The sequence below is a fragment of the Pleurodeles waltl genome, chromosome 2_2 (genome assembly GCF_031143425.1).
Source record: "Pleurodeles waltl isolate 20211129_DDA chromosome 2_2, aPleWal1.hap1.20221129, whole genome shotgun sequence".
Taxonomy (NCBI): Eukaryota; Metazoa; Chordata; class Amphibia; order Caudata; family Salamandridae; genus Pleurodeles; species Pleurodeles waltl.
Window position 1 is genome coordinate 1,100,410,730 of NC_090439.1, and position 18,902 is coordinate 1,100,429,631.

Below are 18,902 nucleotides of genomic sequence, written 5' to 3' on the forward strand. Positions count from 1 at the left end.
TCAAATCTGATTTCATTGCTCTACAGGCACCACACAGTGCTCAAATCTGATCTCGTGCCTCTACAGGCATCAAGCAGTCCTCATGCCTCTACAGGCACCAAGCAGTCCTCAAGTCTGATCTCATCCCCTTACAGGCACCAAGTAGTCTTCGTGCCTCTACAGGCATCAAGCAGTTTTAAAATCTGGTTTAATGCTTCTACACGCACCAAGCATTCCTCAGGCCTCTACAGGCACAAATTAGTCCTCACATCCAATCTCATGCCTCTATAGGCACTAAGCAACCATTACATCTGATCTCATGCCTCTCACAGGCACCAAGCAGTACTCATGCCTCTACAAGCATCAAGCCATCCTCACCTCTGAACTTATACCTGTCCAGGCACCAAGCAGTCTTCATGCCTTCACAGGCACTCAGCTGTCGTCACATCTGATCTCATGCCTCTATAGGCACTCAGCTGTCCTCACATCCAATCTCTTGCCTCTACAAGCACTCAGTAGTCCTCACATCTGCCCTCATGACTCTACAGTCACCAAGCAGTCATTCGTGCCTCTACAGGCACCCAGCAGTCCTCACATCCAATCTCATACCTCTACAGGCACCAAGCAGTCCTTGTACCTGTACAGGCACTCAGCAGTCCTCACATCAGATCTCATGCCTCTACAGGTACCAACCAGTCCTTGTGCCTGTACAGGCACCAAGTATTCCTCACCTCTGATCTTACACCTCTCCCTGCACCACGCAGTCCTCATGCCTCTACAGGCGCTCAGTCGTCCTCATATCTGCCCTCATGACTCTACAGGCACCTAGCAGTCATCGTGCCTCTACAGGCACTCAGCAGTCCTCATACCCAATCTCATGACTCTACAGGCACCAAGCAGGACTCATGCCTTTACAGGCACTAAGCAATCCTCACATCCGCTCTCATGCCTCTACAGGCACCAAGCAGTCCTCATGACTCTACAGGCACTCTGCAGTCCTCACATCAGATCTCATACCTCTACAGGTACCAAGCAGCCCTTGTGCCTCTACAGGCACCAAGTAGTCCTAACATTCGATATTATATGCCTCTCCTGGCGGCAAGCATTTCTCAAGCCTGTACATGCACTCAGCAGTCGTAACATCTGATCACATGCCTCTACAGGCACCAAGCAGTCCTCTTAGCTCCACAGGCACTCAGCAGATCTCACATCCGAGCTCATGCCTCTATAGGCACCAATCAGTCCTCATGCCTCTACAGGCACTCAGCAGCCCTCATATCCGATCTCATGCCTCTACATTCACCAAGTAGTCATCAATTCCGATCTCATTCATCTACAGGCACTAAGCAGTGCTCAAATCTGATCTCGTGCCTCTACAGGCACCAAGAAGTCCTCAAATCTGATCTCATGCCTCTACAGGCATCAAGCAATCTTCATGCCTCTACAGGCACCAAGTAGTCCTCACATCCGATCTCATGCCTCTATAGGCACCAAGCAGCTATTACATCTGATCTCATGCCTCTACAGGCACTAAGCAGTCCTCATGTCTCTACAGGCATCAAGCCATCCTCACATCAGATCATACACCTGTCCTGGCATCAAGCAGTCCTCAAATCTGATCTCAGGCCTCTACAGGCACAAAGCAGTCCTCAAATCTGATCTCATGCCTCTACAGGCATCAAGTAGTCCTCATGCCTCTACAGGCACCATGTAGTCCACACGTCCTATCTCATGCCTCTACAGGCACCAAGTAATCCTTCATGCCTCTACAGGCACCACACAGTCCTAAAATCTGATTTAATGCTTCTACAGGCACCAAGCAGTCCTCAGGCCTCTACAGGCACCAAGTAGTCCTCATATCCGATTTCATGCCTCTATAGGCACCAAGCAGCTATTACATCTGATCTCATGCCTTTACAGGCACCAAGCCATCCTCACATCCGATCTTACACCTGTCCTGGCACCAAGCAGTCCTCATGCCTCTATAGGCACTCACCTGTCCTCACATCCGATATCATGCATCTCCAGGCACCAAGCAGGTGTTATATCTGATCACCTGGTGCTGAAGGATGCGGTGTAAACACGTATAACAATTAATTGCACCCGTAGCACAAAATTAAGGTTACTTTTAAAAACAAGATCCCCCTTTGATGAACAGCTGTGTATGAAAAAGGGCCGAATAATGGAAGGCCTTTTCCATTTTGAAGAATACACACTTAACTGAAATATATCTACCGGAAAAATTAAAACAGCAAAAATGTATCTTCCAGAAAAAAAAATGAAAGTGGAAGTTTCAGCAAAAGGGAAACCCTTTCAAAAGGAGGGCACAAATTTTCTTGGTGAATAGAACAAACTAAGGGGGTCATTATGAACACGGCCGGAAACCCCGCCGTGTTCATGCTGGCGGTCTTTTCACAGACCGCCAGACCCCTTGAGACCACGCCGGCCGTATAATATTCATTCTGCTGCGCCGGGACATCGCAGACGGCTCCATGTGGAGCCGTCGTCAATGCCGCTGTGCGGCGGGTGCAGCAGCACCCGTCGGGCAGTGACCTGAGCGATGGGGCACTGCACAGGGCCCCTGCATTGCCCATTGCGAAGTGGTGGGAAAGGCTGGAGGAACAAGGGTTCTTTATCCGCTGCCCTGTCGGATAAAGTATTCCGCCATCGTCAGGCTGCCTTTCTGCGGTAGCCTGTGGGTGGCGGAGGGCCACCTGTGGCGGCCCTCCCTTGTTCAGAATATGGCGGTTCAGACCGACATGCCGGTGGCGGTATTTTCCGCCACCGCTGGCATGGCGGTCTGAACCACCATGTTCGTAATGAGGGCCGAAGAGCCATAGTCATAGTAAACATAGTAATAGTGACAGAACAATACCTTTCCCCCCTAGGGAACGTTGTAGTTAAAATGTTGATACTGTTTTAAGAAAATAAATACATTTGCTCTTCCCATTATCCCAATGTCTGTTTAAGATTTGTGCTCTTTTAAAATAGTGTACTGCCCAAGTGTCCATGCATACCATACCCAATGTTTGGTTCTGTATCTTCATTCTTGCACCTGTCATCATGTACATTAACAGTATACAAACAATGAAGGAGAATATGTGTGCTATTACATATAAAACATAACTGTTCATTATAAAATAAAAATTTAGTTTGCAGTTTTTTACTACCTATATATCTACTGACACATGATTTGCTTAGTTAGTCCTTTTTTCCGATGAGTGCATTATGTAGTTGATTGCCCTCCCCCATAGATGAGCATTGTACTGCTATACAAAATACTGACATCAGAATACAACAAAACAATAACAATTGACCACACATTTAAGCAGTTTAGAAAGGGTGTTTAGAGAACCGATGAATCCTTTAACTGCTTACATTGTTTACTTGTTATGGTATCAGGATATATATATATACACACACACACACATATATATATATATATATATATATATATATATATATATATATATATATTTATATGTGTGTGTGTATTAATTTGTGCCTCAAGCATTTACTGTGAGCAAAAGACACATATGGGAAAGACGGAGGAAGAGAAAAATGAAAATGCGTCACAAAGGCAGAAAGCTGCAAGAGTGAGCTGAAGGGGCAGGGAGTGGCTGTAAATTGATTAAAGAGGCCCACGACGGCTTTAGGATTACGTTGCCTCGGTATTCAGTGCTTGCACATTTAATTGCAGCAGCCACGTGTTTCAGAGGAGAGCTTTGGGCACCGGCACGTTCTTATTTACAAATTAAGCACTGTATATGTATATGTACATAATGTCAGAGTGCAATGGAGTGCTTTACGTAAAACACAAATGTGCATGTATTTACATGCTGGTTACAGATTCATGGCAGATGTTTACCAATGGGTCCATATATAACATACAACATCGTAGTTGATCATTAGCAGAGTAGTCGCATATTGAGAGGAACTGTGCAGAAATGCCATTATAGGAGGCAGTCGGGCTATTAGAGGCTGTCCTGGGAATCCAGTGACTGATTCAACCATGTGCCCTGTCCAGATAGGCCGGTTTGCCTAAGTGAGCAGGTGTGTGCAAGAGACGGCAATGGTAGCCTGAAGACAGAAATAGGAGCCAGGGAAGGTCCTTGAACCATAACAATGTCAAACATACATGCATACCATATAGGGCAGAGTGTATGCTTTCGTATGCAAATCCAGTCACTATATTTCCTGAATGGTAAGTTGTGTCTGGAATGTTCACTGTGACAAAAATGCAGAAGTGCAGGAGCAACATCTACTTGATCTAATAGTTTTAGAAAACTCTAAAGCAAACAGGGCCCACCCATTTCATGAGGCTGCCACTGAAGCTAAAAACAGATGTACAGGGAGTGCAGAATTATTAGGCAAATGAGTATTTTGACCACATCATCCTCTTTATGCATGTTGTCTTACTCCAAGCTGTATAGGCTCGAAAGCCTACTACCAATTAAGCATATTAGGTGATGTGCATCTCTGTAATGAGAAGGGGTGTGGTCTAATGACATCAACACCCTATATCAGGTGTGCATAATTATTAGGCAACTTCCTTCCCTTTGGCAAAATGGGTCAAAAGAAGGACTTGACAGGCTCAGAAAAGTCAAAAATAGTGAGATATCTTGCAGAGGGATGCAGCACTCTTAAAATTGCAAAGCTTCTGAAGCGTGATCATCGAACAATCAAGCGTTTCATTCAAAATAGTCAACAGGGTCGCAAGAAGCGTGTGGAAAAACCAAGGCGCAAAATAACTGCCCATGAACTGAGAAAAGTCAAGCGTGCAGCTGCCACGATGCCACTTGCCACCAGTTTGGCCATATTTCAGAGCTGCAACATCACTGGAGTGCCCAAAAGCACAAGGTGTGCAATACTCAGAGACATGGCCAATGTAAGAAAGGCTGAAAGACGACCACCACTGAACAAGACACACAAGCTGAAACGTCAAGACTGGGCCAAGAAATATCTCAAGACTGATTTTTCTAAGGTTTTATGGACTGATGAAATGAGAGTGAGTCTTGATGGGCCAGATGGATGGGCCCGTGGCTGGATTAGTAAAGGGCAGAGAGCTCCAGTCCGACTCAGACGCCAGCAAGGTGGAGGTGGAGTACTGGTTTGGGCTGGTATCATCAAAGATGAGCTTGTGGGGCCTTTTCGGGTTGAGGATGGAGTCAAGCTCAACTCCCAGTCCTACTGCCAGTTCCTGGAAGACACCTTCTTCAAGCAGTGGTACAGGAAGAAGTCTGCATCCTTCAAGAAAAACATGATTTTCATGCAGGACAATGCTCCATCACACGCGTCCAAGTACTCCACAGCGTGGCTGGCAAGAAAGGGTATAAAAGAAGGAAATCTAATGACATGGCCTCCTTGTTCACCTGATCTGAACCCCATTGAGAACCTGTGGTCCATCATCAAATGTGAGATTTACAAGGAGGGAAAACAGTACACCTCTCTGAACAGTGTCTGGGAGGCTGTGGTTGCTGCTGCACGCAATGTTGATGGTGAACAGATCAAAACACTGACAGAATCCATGGATGGCAGGCTTTTGAGTGTCCTTGCAAAGAAAGGTAGCTATATTGGTCACTGATTTGTTTTTGTTTTGTTTTTGAATGTCAGAAATGTATATTTGTGAATGTTGAGATGTTATATTGGTTTCACTGGTAATAATAAATAATTGAAATGGGTATATATTTTTTTTTGTTAAGTTGCCTAATAATTATGCACAGTAATAGTCACCTGCACACACAGATATCCCCCTAACAGAGCTAAAACTAAAAACAAACTAAAAACTACTTCCAAAAATATTCAGCTTTGATATTAATGAGTTTTTTGGGTTCATTGAGAACATGGTTGTTGTTCAATAATAAAATTAATCCTCAAAAATACAACTTGCCTAATAATTCTGCACTCCCTGTATATAGAGAGTCAATCTTCCCGTAATTGACCTCGAGTAGTTTGCTGCTTATCTCCTCTGAAATGGCCTTGACTAAGGTTGGCAGCAACCTCTTCTCAAGTGGCCACTAGCATGAATGATGTGCACCTCCCATGCCCTAGCCTCAAGGAGGGTTGTTGTCCACCTCCCCATATATGGTATCAACTAGTATTCGTGGCCACCTCCCATCAAATAGCCTAATATGGTCTTGAGTAGGCTGCATGGCCACCTCCCCTCAAGTAGGCTACGGCAGGGTTGGAAGCGACCTCCCCTCAACTAGCCACTAGCATGGCTGATGCGCCCCTTCATCTGCCCTCGAGTAGAGTGGTTGTCCACCCCCCACAGTATGATCTCAACTAAGGTTCGTGGCCTCCTGCCATCAGCTGCCCCGGGTAGGGTTGCCATCTACCTCCCATCAAATGGCCTTAAGTAGGGATGAGATGGAATGGGAAAAAAACACTTGTAAAGTGAAAAACGTTCACTCCAAGAGCACCTTGGTGCTAGACACACAAAGCTGTAAGAAAAGGTAGTAAAAAAGAGGGAGACCAAACTGTAGCAGAAGAAAAAAAAAGTTTTAAATCTTTCCTAAATAAGAGATGAGAGGTGAGGGCCTTTATCCCCGCATGCGGGGAGTTCCACAAGTGGAGCCTAGGGACAGAAAGAGGCACTGGAGGTGACAAAAAGAAGGTTATTTGATTGTACATTTTCCAGTGGTTTGTAGAGCTTACAATGAGAGGCCAACAGGGATTTCTCAGATCCATACAACACCTTTATACATAAGGCCTTAAAAACAACCTTTGCTTCACAGAAAGATAGTGTAGTTCACTTTGTGTGAATTATATGATCTTATTCTTCAACCCCAAAGAGACACGGACTGCAAACTTCCGAACTCTCTGCAGATGAAGCAGTGAAGCATCCAGATGACTGAGATGGAGAAGGTTGCAGTAATCTAACCTTGAAAGAATTCAAGCTCTAACAACTTGACATTGTAGCTTTTTAGCAAGGGAGGCAATCATCTTCCTAATTACTTTGAGCTGAAACAAACATGAAGAAACTTCAGCCCTTATCTGGTTCATCTTATAAAGTTGAGTTTCCAAGTAAACTCCAAGTGGCTTCACTTTAGTCAGCAGTGATGGTGCCTTGCCCGTAGAGGAGGGCCAAAGGGAGTTATGCCATGGATGTGCCTTCCAGTCAATTACTAGAAGTTCAGTTTTATTTAGATTAAACAATTTCGAGACATCCAGGACTGAACAGAAACAAGGCAAGAAGATAGAATGACCGAGGGACGAGTTAACTGATTATCAGGACAAATGATGATCTGTGTGACACCTATACACGAAAATACAGAACAACCAAAAGATTCAATAAGAAGAATCTGAGGGCAAATATAGATACTGAACAGCAAAGGAGAAAGAGGAGAGACCGAGGAACCCCACAGGTGATTTGTTGCAGCTGGGAGCGAAAAGGTGTCAGAGCTACCAGTAGCCAGGGGAGGAAGTTCGGTAAAGGTTTAGAAGCATTAGGAGGGCCGCTGTCTAGAGTGGCACAGTGGGTGAAAAAAGATGGGTTAGAATGCTACCCCAAGCAGCGGCGGCTCCCCCATTAGGGAAGAGGAGCATCGCCCCAATGGCTGAGAGAGGGAAAATTCAAAAATAACAAACAAAACAAATTCATTATCATTTTTTTTCATCCTGCAGGTTGCCAGCAGAGGGCGGGACCATCCATTCTGACGACAGCCTGCAGAAGGGAGGAGGAGTGATGGGCACTGCTAAGTGCACATGTCGATTTGGCTGGCTGCCTTAAGACGGCCAAACCAACATGCGCACTTAACAACCTCCAACCGAAACTGTGTTACACAGCATGCTGCAGAACAGGCACAGGCTCCCAGTCCCTGTGTGAGCGGAAAACCAGCCCACTCAGACCAATCCTGGCGCTTCTCTTGTGCTGAGTAATACTATTACCAGCATGAGAGCAGCATCTGGATTGGCCTAGGAAGCCTATACAGTGCGCCCATGGACAGCCGGGAGTCGGGACAGGAGGGGAAGAGCACTGAGGTGGAGGCCGACAGCAGATAAGTAATCTTTCTTTTTTATTCTTCCCCACGCCGCCCCATAATCATGAACATTGCGGTGTGCCTAGCACTCCAATGTGCTCCATTAGGCCCCTTCTCCGTGACGAGGGATGCATTTGCATAAACACCATATTGTTCCATCCCTCTAGGCACTAAATGAGTCTCTCTTCCAAGGAGCCACAAGTCTTTCCCAGACTTGTGTTTCAAATTGATTCTGATGTATGAGAAGTGAGAATTACTGGCAGGTATCATAGATATTCCTTTCAACCTTTATTTCCACACTGAATTATTATCTTGCAAAAGTTACTAAGAACATTATGAAGTAAATTTAACTATTGTGAGTTGCTAATCTAAAATTAAATTGGACGGTTTGGGATGATATTCTACAATTTCCCACCAGAGTGTTGGCGATTTTCACAAGCACTGGCAAAGCAAATAGGTTTCGCCTCTACGAAATCCATTGGTTTTGTCAATGTTTTTTAGACATGTCACACAGAAGCACGTGGTGTTAAAAACAATGATAGTGCTGTTGTGTAACATGTCTAAAAAAACGTTGACAAACAATAGCTTTCATAGAGGCGAAACCTATTGGATATGTCAAAGCTTCTTTTTCCTTTCCACTGCACATAGAAGGCAGGCCTTGTGCCTCTTAGAGCAGAAACTACTATTCACTGTCATGAACATCTCAACCAAAAGCTAATGTTTGAAGAGGGACATATATGTCTCAAAGTCACTAAACACCACTGAGACTACCCCAGAGTAAGACTGTGACCTTGGGCGTTAGTCCTCAATCAATCAATCAATCAAGTATTTGTAGAGTTCACTACCACCTGTGAGGGTCTCAAGGTGCTGGGGGGGAAGTGCTGCTACTGCTCGAATAGCCAGGTTTTGAGCCGCTTCCTGAAGGTCAGCAGGTGTTTGGTCTGACGTAGGGGCAGAGGAAGGGTGTTCCAGGTCTTGGCGGCGAGGTGGGAGAAGGATCTGCCTCCGGTTGTCACTCTTCTGATGCGGGGGACGGTGGCAAGAGCGAGGTCGGCAGAGCGGAGTTGACAGGATGGGTTGTAGCAGGTGATTCGTCTGTTCAGGTAGGCTGGACCGGTGTTGTGGAGCGCCTTGTGTGCGTGGGTGAGGAGTTTGAAGGTTATCCTTTTGCTGACGGGGAGCCAGTGTAGGTCTCTCAGGAGGGGGGTGATGTGGTTGTGGCGGTGGGCATCGAGCATCAGGCGTGCAGAGGTGTTTTGTATGCGTTGCAGATATTTGAGGAGTTTGGCCGGGGCTCCTGCGTAGAGGGTGTTTCCGTAGTCAAGTCTGCTGCTGACGAGGGCCTGGGTGACTGTTTTTCTTGTATCTGTGGGGATCCATCTGTAGATCCTGCGGAGCATGCGGAGGGTGTTGAAGCAGGATGAGGAGACAGCGCTGACTTGCTTGGACATGGAGAGTGTTGAGTTGAGGATGACGCCCAGGTTGCGTGCGTGGTTGGTGGGTGTTGGGGCTGCTCCCAGAGAGGTCGGCCACCAGGAGTCGTCCCAGGCTGTGGGGTTGGCGCCAAGGATGAGGACCTCCGTCTTGTTCGAGTTCAACTTCAGTCTGCTGTTTCTCATCCATTCTGCAATGGCCTTCATTCCTTCGTGGAGGTTTGATTTGGCGGTGAGGGGGTCGTTGGTGAGAGAAAGGATCAGTTGGGTGTCATCGGCGTAGGAGATGATGTTGAGGTTGTGTAGCCGGGCGACGTGGATGAGAGGGGCGATGTAGATGTTGAATAGTGTAGGGCTGAGGGATGATCCTTGGGGAACGCCGCAGATGATCTTGGATGCTTCGGAGCAGAAAGGGGGAGGCGAACGCTCTGGGTTCTGCCGGAGAGGAAGGAGGTGGTCCACTCCAGAGCTCTGTCCCAGATCCCTGCGTTGTGGAGGCGTGTGCATAGGATGCGGTGGCAGACAGTATCTAAGGCCGCCGAGAGGTCCAGGAGGATGAGGGCCGTGGTTTCGCCATTGTCAAGCAGGACCCTGATGTCGTCAGTGGCTGCGATGAGGGCGGTTTCAGTACTGTGGCTTCTGCGGAATCGTGACTGGGAAGGGTCCAGGATGTTGTTTTCTTCGTGGAAGTGGGTCAGTTGTCTGTTGACGATCTTCTCAATGACCTTGGCTGGGAATGGGAGCAGGGAGATGGGACGGAAATTCTTGAGGTCTCTTGGGTCCGCCATGGGTTTCTTGAGTAGGGGTTTGATTTCAGCATGCTTCCAGCTCTCGGGGTAGGTCCCGGTCTCGAAGGAGATGTTGATGATTTTTCAGAGGTGGGGTGCGATGGTGGCGCTTGCTTTGTTAAAGATGTGGTGCAGGCATGCGTCTGACAGAGATCCAGAGTGGATAGTGCTCACGGTTTTGATTGTGTCCTCGTCATTAACATTGGCCCAGACGAGCAGGGGGTCGTGGTTGAAGGTGGGTGAAGAGTCAGCGGAGTTGGTGAGTGGAGGGGAGGTCTGGCTGTAGAAGCTGTCATGGATGTTTGTGATCTTGTGGTGGAAGAAGGTGGTGAGAGAGTTGCAGAGGTCTTGCGATGGCGGGATGTCGTTTGTGCTGGAGCTGGGGTTGGCGAGTTCCTTCACGATGTTGAAGAGCTCCTTGCTGTTGTGTGCGTTGTTGTCCAGGCGGTCTTTGAAGGAGGTTTTCTTGGCAGATCTGATGAGGTGATGGTTATTGCGGATGGCGTTTTTGAGGGCGGTATGGTTGTCTGGTGTCTGTACGTGGAGGCACTTTCTTTCCAGTTTTCGGCAGGTTTGCTTGGAGGCTCAAAGGTCCGAGGTGAACCAGCTTTCTCTCTTGTTGGCATCTCTGTTGGACGGCTTCTTGAGCGGGGCAAGGGTGTTGGCGCAGTCGTCGATCCAGCGCCAGAGGTTGCCGGCTGCAAGGGATTGGTAGGTTCGGTGGGAGGTTCTTGGGCGAGGTTGGTGTTCAGCTGGTCTTGGCTGACTTTGCTCCAGTTGCGGTGGGGGAGCTGTTGGGTACGGTGGTGTGTGGTGGGTTTCTGAAAGGTGAAGTGGATGCAGCGATGGTTGGTCTATGGGAGTTTGGTGGTGTGGCTGAAGGTGACGTGGGGGCTAGCGGAGAAAATGGGGTCCAGCGTGTGGCCGGCAGAGTGTGTTGGAGTAGTGATGAGTTGTCTGAGTCCGAGGGTGGCGAGGTTGTCGATTAGGGTGGTGGTGTTGGGGTCGTTGTTATTCTCCAGGTGAAAGTTCAGGTCGCCGAGGAGGATGTAGTCTGCGGAGGCTAGGGCGTGCCTGCTGACGAGGTCGGCGATGGAGTCGCAGAACTGAGGTCATGGTCCAGGGGGTCTGTAGATGAGAGTGCCTCTGAGGGTGGTGTTGGGGTAGGTGTGGATCTGGAAGTGCAGATGTTCGGCGGTGCTGAGGGGGCCGAGGAGGCGTTCATCCAAGTCTCTGTCAGGAAGGCGACGTCTGGGGTGGAGGTGTCGAGCAGGTCCAAGAGTTCGACGGCGTGTTTGCGTGCGGAGCGGGTGTTCAGTAGGATGCATCGAAGGTAGTTGTGGTATGGCTTGGCAGGAGGTTTGGCGATTTGGAGGCTGGTGAGGCTGCAGTTCCGGCAGGTGAAGGGTCCCTGGGTGTTCTTAGGGAAGGCCAGGAAGCAGGCGTGCGCTCGTCCGGTGTTGAGTGCGTGGAGGGTGCTGGCGGTGTAGAGGCGTTGGTTGCCGTGGTGGTCTTGGGGACCAGGGGTCCTTGCGCTGGTGCGGTCTGGATGCGGACGGGCGCAGACGGGCTTGCCTTAGGCGCGGCAGCGGTGCGGCCGCGCAACGGCTGCCATATATGGGGAGGTGGGAGGGAGGGGCAGCAAGGGGGATGGAGCTGGGCAGCGAATGGGGTCGGAGGGGGCAGGGCCGCAGTGACGCAGCGACGGGAAAAGGCAAAAAAACAATGTGGAGGGAGGGGGGGCGGGGACGCAGGGACGCAGTGGCGGGAAAAGGCAAAAAACGATGTGGAGGGAGGGGGGTGGGGCCACAGTGACGCAGCGGCGGGAAAAGGCAAAAAACAATGAGGAGGGAGGGGTGCGGAGCGGCAGGGATGCAGCGGCAGGAAAAGGCAAAAAATGATGTGGAGGGAGGGGGCGGGCCGCAGGGACGCAGCGGCAGGAAAAGGCAAAAAAACTATGTGGAGGAAGGGGGGTGGGGCCGCAGTGACACAGCGGCATGGAACACCAAGGCGGGGAACACCAGGCAGAACCAAACGGATAAGGAGCAGCGGAGGAAACCGGCACACTGTGCGGGGGAGTGACCTGCCTGAAGCATGTGCCTGCATTTTATGAGGCGGGTTACTATTGTGACACTTAAGAACTGGCTTAAGTCCAGCATTATAAGTGGTTCAATTACTTACCAGTAATCTTCATTACTTCGAATACCTTTTTCTCCTACCAATAATTACTGAAATGAGGTGTTCAACCTCTACTCAGCGGCAGGAAAAGGCAAAAAAACTATGTGGAGGAAGGGGGGTGGGGCCGCAGTGACGCAGCGGCATGGAACACCAAGGCGGGGAACACCAGGCAGAACCAAACGGATAAGGAGCAGCGGAGGAAACCGGCACACTGGGCGGGGGAGTGACCTGCCTGAAGCATGTGCCTGCATTTTATGAGGCGGGTTACTATTGTGACACTTAAGAACTGGCTTAAGTCCAGCATTAATAAGTGGTTCAATTACTTACCAGTAATCTTCATTACTTCGAATACCTTTTTCTCCTACCAATAATTACTGAAATGAGGTGTTCAACCTTTACTCAGGCTCCATGTGACCTAGCTGGAACCAATCACAAGTTTCAGTGCTATCTACCCTCCCAAACCCCTCCCACCAATAAGGTGGATAAAAGTGGATGGAGTCCACAACACGTCCTGTATGTCCCCAAGCCACCATGAGGATTCAGGGTGTGGAGTAGGTGCTGGGAGGGAGGGGAGTAAGTATTGGTATGAGAAAAAGGTATTTGGAGTAATGAAGATTACAGGTTAGTAATTAAAACATTACCTCCTCAACCTTTATCTCGTACCAATACTTACTGAAATGAGGGTATACCAAAGCATGGCCAGCACAACCTAAATCCCAAAGAAACAAAAACAACTCTTGGAAATGTAAAAGAAAGCACTGAAGTCATTGCAAACCAAGAAAGGAGAATAAACAGCAAGCAAAGGGTACAAGGCTGAGCCGCAGCCAGAACCCCTGCCCCAGAACCTAAAGAGATTCCCACCTCCAGACGATAAGGAGGAAGAAGGCAGATGAGAATGCCCAGGAAGCTGCCATACCAAGGGTAACAATAGAAAAGACCAGCAGCAGAATCCCAGGAGGCCGTCAGATTATGTTTAGAAGACCCCCGAATTCTGCCAGGCAAGTGCTTGATTTGTGAGGAACAAAGAAGCGAAAACAGAGACCAATTTCACTGACTTAGGGTAAGAGAAGAAGCCTACAGACCATAAAAGAGAACACAAAAACATAGAAACACAGGCTTGCAACGTCCGAAACCTCTTGTACTGGACAAAGAGAGGCATGCCGCCCAAACAACAGCTAAGGAGAGCCACACTACCTCCCCAGGAGTAGAAGGAGCCAGAAAAATGGAGGTCGAAGGAAATTCTTGGGTCGATGAACAGAGGAGGCCAAAGAAGGGAGAAAACCCAGGTCCAACTCGAACATCAACCGAACAGCAAAGAAGCGTAGAGAGGGAAGGAGGCTAAAGAGAGATCCCAACACCCCCAGGCTACTGGTAGAGGTAATAGCCACAAGACAAATACTGAGAAAGACAATTGAGACATACTCCAGTGGCTCAAAAGGAGAAGAATGCAAGTCCCTGAGTACTAGAGGAAGACTCCAGGCACGAACAGGAGACTGAAGGGGAGGCCTGAGCAAAGAAAACCCTTTCAGTAATTGAGAACCCAGACCAACCATTACCTCAATACCCCATAGAGCCCCAACAACATTGAGAAAGACAAACCCGGGAAGCTCAGACCCCTCCGTACAGGAGCCATACCAGCAGACATAACAGCCCTCAAGTGTTCGGGGGAAGAAAGGCACACAGGTCTCCTCCGCACTCGGGCCAGGAGTCTGGGCCACAAGGGGAAGGGAGGAAAGGCGGATAAAAGAAGGGAAGGCCAGGAATGCGAGAGCAAATCCACCCCCCAGCGCCCCGGAATCAGGAACCTGGACAGAAACACAGGGAGGAGAGCATTGATGGAAGTGGCGAAGCAGAACTGCAGGAGGGGTGCATAAACAGTGAGAAAACAGGGGTATACACCTGGCACCAGACAGAAGCCAGTGGAAGACGGAAAGAGGCCACAAGCCTGTCAGCCCACAAATCGTCCATCCCCTGGAGGCAAGCTGCAGACAGAGAAAGCAGAGGAGACACCACCCCACCAAGCTGCAAGGGATTGAGAACCTGTGCCCAAATGCCTGTTGACAGAGCTTTCTGCCACAGAGGTGGCGGGTGAAAACAGAACCACCTGAGTGTAAAAGAGAGGCGAGCAGCGCAAGATTGCTAGAGAAAGTGTACCCAACACCTTTGAGTCAGAGGAGCGGAGTGAGATGAGAGGCGACCACCACCTCTGGACAGTGAGAACGTCCAAGGTCGCACCCCACCCCTGCAACCAAACACATTCAGACACAACAGGTCTCCGACCCAAGGAAAGTAACAGACTGTGCAAGGCCAGACCCCTATTGTGAGGAAGACTGCCTTAGCTGCCAAGGAAGACACCTACACAGAGGAGAAGGGACAGCAGAAGAAGTGGAGCCACAGGAATGTGGAGGTGGAGAAAGAGGAAAGTGGCGACAGGAAAAAGAAAGGAGGCTGCCAGGTCCAACCCCAAAATCACACAAGAGGACAATTGGAGCACACGGACCGACCGGTAAGAGCGAAAAGGAGCAGGGCATACACAACGACAGCAGGAGCACTGTGCGATTACATCCGACCATAATGACCCCATTTCTATTTCACTGAAAAGCAGCCTTCTCATTGCACATGCTGGGTAAAGACAGAGGAGAAGAAATGCAACAGTGTGTTTGTTTCCAGTGAATTCAAGGCTGTACAACATTTCATTTTATTCAATTTAGTGTTTTTCTGTTTGCACAGGCCTCTGCAGAAAGCTCTACTGGTTTGGAAAATACAAGGAGCCCACAGCTTTGCCATAAATCAGCTCTTGGAGAAAGGGTTAAACAGTTGTCTACAGTTAAACCTTTCTGGTTTCAGAAAATAAAAAAAACAGCTCTCTGAGAGCTAAAAAGAGCCTCAGGTTTAAACATTTTATTTGTTACAAATAAAAATGAAACCAGAAAAGGTTTGGATGAATTGGATTGCACTGTCACCAGAGTTGATTTAAAACATTTTCTTTCTACATATGAAACTGAAACCAGAAAGGTTTTTGTTTGCACTGTAGATGACCTCTATACCCCTTCTCCAAAAGCTGATTTATTGCCCAAGCTGTGGGCTCCTTGTATTTCCCAAACCAGCAGAGCTTTCTGCAGAGGCCTGTGTAAACAGAAAAACATTTAGTTACAAAACATGAAATGCTGTACAGCCTTGAATTCACCTGAAATAAACACACAGTTGCATTTCCTCTCCTCCATCTTCACCCAGCACATGAAATGAGAAGGTTGTTTTTCAGTGAAATTGAATGCAGGCCTCTTTCATAACTCTGATTGGCTGTTGCCAACAAATCAGTGTAAAGGTGTGTTTCACAAACCTGAAAATGTGTGGGTATGACTAAGGGATGAGGAATGAGGAGTGGGGATGATGGATGAGAAGTAGGGATGAGGGATGAGAAGTAGGAATGATAGAAAAGAAGTAGGGATGATGGAAGAGAAGTATGGATGAGAAGGAGGGATGAGAAGTAAGGATGATGGGTGAGAAGTAGGGATGATGGATGAGAAGTAAGGATGATGGATGAGACATGACTATGATGTATGATGGGTGAGAAGTAGAGATGATGGATGAAAAGTAGGGATGATGTATGATGGATGAGAAGTAGGGATGATGGATGAATAGTAGCGATGAGAAGCAGGGATGAGGTATGAGAAGTAGGGATGATGTACGATGGATGAGAAGTAGGGATGATGGATAAGGAGTAGGGATGATGTATGATGGATGAGAAGTAAGGATGATATATGATGGGTGAGAAGTAGGGATGATGGATGAGAAGGATTAGATGATGTGCGATGGATGAGAAGTAGGGATGATGGATGAGAAGTAGGGAATATGTATAATGGATGAGAAGTAGGGATGATGGATGAGTAGTAGGGATGATGGATAAGAAGTAGAGATGATGGATGATGGATGAGAAGCAGGGATGAGAAGTAGGGATGAGGAGTCAGGATGTCCTAAAATGGATGCTGTACACCTTTCAGTCCCCAGACAAAGGAGGCAGACGGAAGAGGCCATTCCAAAAAGTTCAGCCTGAGTGGTCATAGTGGCAAACAACGTCAAACACCTAACCCCATGCAGCAGAGCAGCACAGAAGAAGTGGAAGACGTACCGAAGGGACACACGAGCAGAGGCCACACGAACTTGCAGAAAGTCCTTAAACCAAAAATGTGAAGCAGGGAATCCATCCGCTATAAAAAAGAAAACTCCACATCTCCTGTGGCCAGTGGTTAGAGGAACTGATAGAAAAGTGGGAAGATCTGCAGGCATCGGTAAGTTCCAGTCGTGCAAGAGCCGATCAGTACCTCCAAAAGAACTGCCAAGCACATGGGAGAGGCAAGGAGAGGCACAGAGCAAAAGCGCTGTTTCCAAAAGAAGGTAGACTGAAGTGCTGCAGCAGAAACCACAGGGTGAACCACATCCACGCATGCAGAGGAAGCAGGGGAGACAGTGAATAGCGGAGACGCCAAAGGCTCCGAAGACCCTTGAAGAACGCAAAAGAAGAAACTGGCCAGTAGAGCAGACAGCACCTGAAAGACCACAGCCTACCAGAGCCACAGCCCCTCCAACAGGAGACAGCTGGCACAACAAAGCCATGAGGCAGCAAACTGCCAGTGTGCCATGATGAAAAACAAATAAATTAAGGGCTAGCACAGCCCCACATAAACACCACTAGAACTCCTAAGGTGGGCAACCCAGTGGAGGAAAGTGATGGCAGAAACTGTGCAACAGAAAACATGGACACTGCCAAAAATAGAAGAGCAATGACTGGTCTCGAACCCCTGAATGGGATAGTCAGCACCATTAGCGACACTAGACCAGCCACTTATCCAAAGCACCACGGAGATAGCAAGTACACAAACCAGATACCAAATATGTAGCTACAGTCTCAGCCCAACTTAGGTATGACCAGGGCCACAGGAACCTGCGGTAGGAGAGGGCCAAACCATGCAACAGGGACGAGCAAACCACGCAGCAAAAAACAGGCAAGCATGCAGCACTAGGCAGCACATCCTAGCACAGTATTGCTTCATCACTTCGTCATCCTAAAACCCGGTAACACTGCACGGGCACTGGCCGCACTGCAGCAGTCCCACTCCAACACCTAAACACAGCAACAATCCACACAGAAAGGCGACCACTCCAAGCTAGCAAAGGGACCACTACTGTTGTAGCAGTCATAGCAACCCCTGAACCGTGTGAACAACTTTTATTTTTAATTATAATGTTCATAATATGCTGCAGGTGACGGAGTAAGGGGTAAATGTGGCAAATTCTATGTCAGGACCGGAGGCTCCGATTATGCTATCTCTCTCTTTACTGACCCAAACAGCAGCCAATCAAAATACAGTAAACGAAAAAACTACACATCCCATGATGCTTAACATTTAGTCAGATGGCCCAGTCACCAACATCACCCTTAGTCCATAAATGTCTTGACCCACGATGTCACTTCCTCTTTCTTTGCTGCTCCGCAGCAGATAAGTCCACATATTTTCCTTTCCTTTCCTTCTATGACTTTTGCTTGTATTTTCATAGCAGTGTTTTATTATAACTGTATTAGCAACGCGATTTCGAGCGCTTTGTATTGCCTTTTAAAGAGCTTCTTGCGCTGTGTGTTTTTCGGCGTTTTGCCGATCTTTTGCCCATTTTTATTTGGTGGAGCGGGAGCGGACTACGTGTGTATCACGTAGTCCTTTGTTGATTTTTATTCCTCGTGCCCTCGCGCGTCGGAGACGAGCCGATCCTCAGTTTTTCTTTCTTCTGAAAGATCGGCTCGTCTGTCCTACGCTCGCTGGACAGGAACCCTGTTTTGGTGTGTTTGCATGCTCCCTGACGCCCAGCTATAAAGAAATAGCGTGGGCTGTAAAATAAAAGAGGCTCCAGACTAGAGTGCTTCACAGGCAGCTCCCTCCACACTCTATATTGGGCTATAATATTGCCTGTTTGGGGTTTTTGCTTTTTGGGGACATTTTGGTCCTTTATAATATACCATGTATTATACTTCATTTGTTCATTCTTATAATGGCTCAGTGGAATGACCAAGAGGCAGAATATTACACTGATGAGTTAGGTAACCAACTGGAGGTTAACCCAGTGGAAGCCCTTGATACTAGGGTTCAACAATCTGTGAATGATGCCCTTGTGAGAGCCTTAGGACCCTTTTCAGGTCAGCTTTTTGATTACCCACGTTCCCAGGGTTGGATTCAAGGCCAACACTCGCAACCCGAAGGAACATAAGTAAAATCTAAAGCACAAAATTTAGAAGACTCACGCATATATTCTAGTGAGGTTCACGCCGACGCTTTTGATAAGCTGCGCAAGAAACGTAGTGGGGAATACAACTATAGTTCCAAGAAGGATGCTTCCTTTTCCCCTTCCTCCTCGGATAAGGATTCTTCTTCCAATGAATCGGATGACTTGGATGCTCCGGGCCCCAGCAGAAAAGCAAAAAAGGGGGTTTCACCTTGCCAAGTTTTGGATTTTGACCCTACGGAAATTATGCATCCTAGAGCTTCCAATCG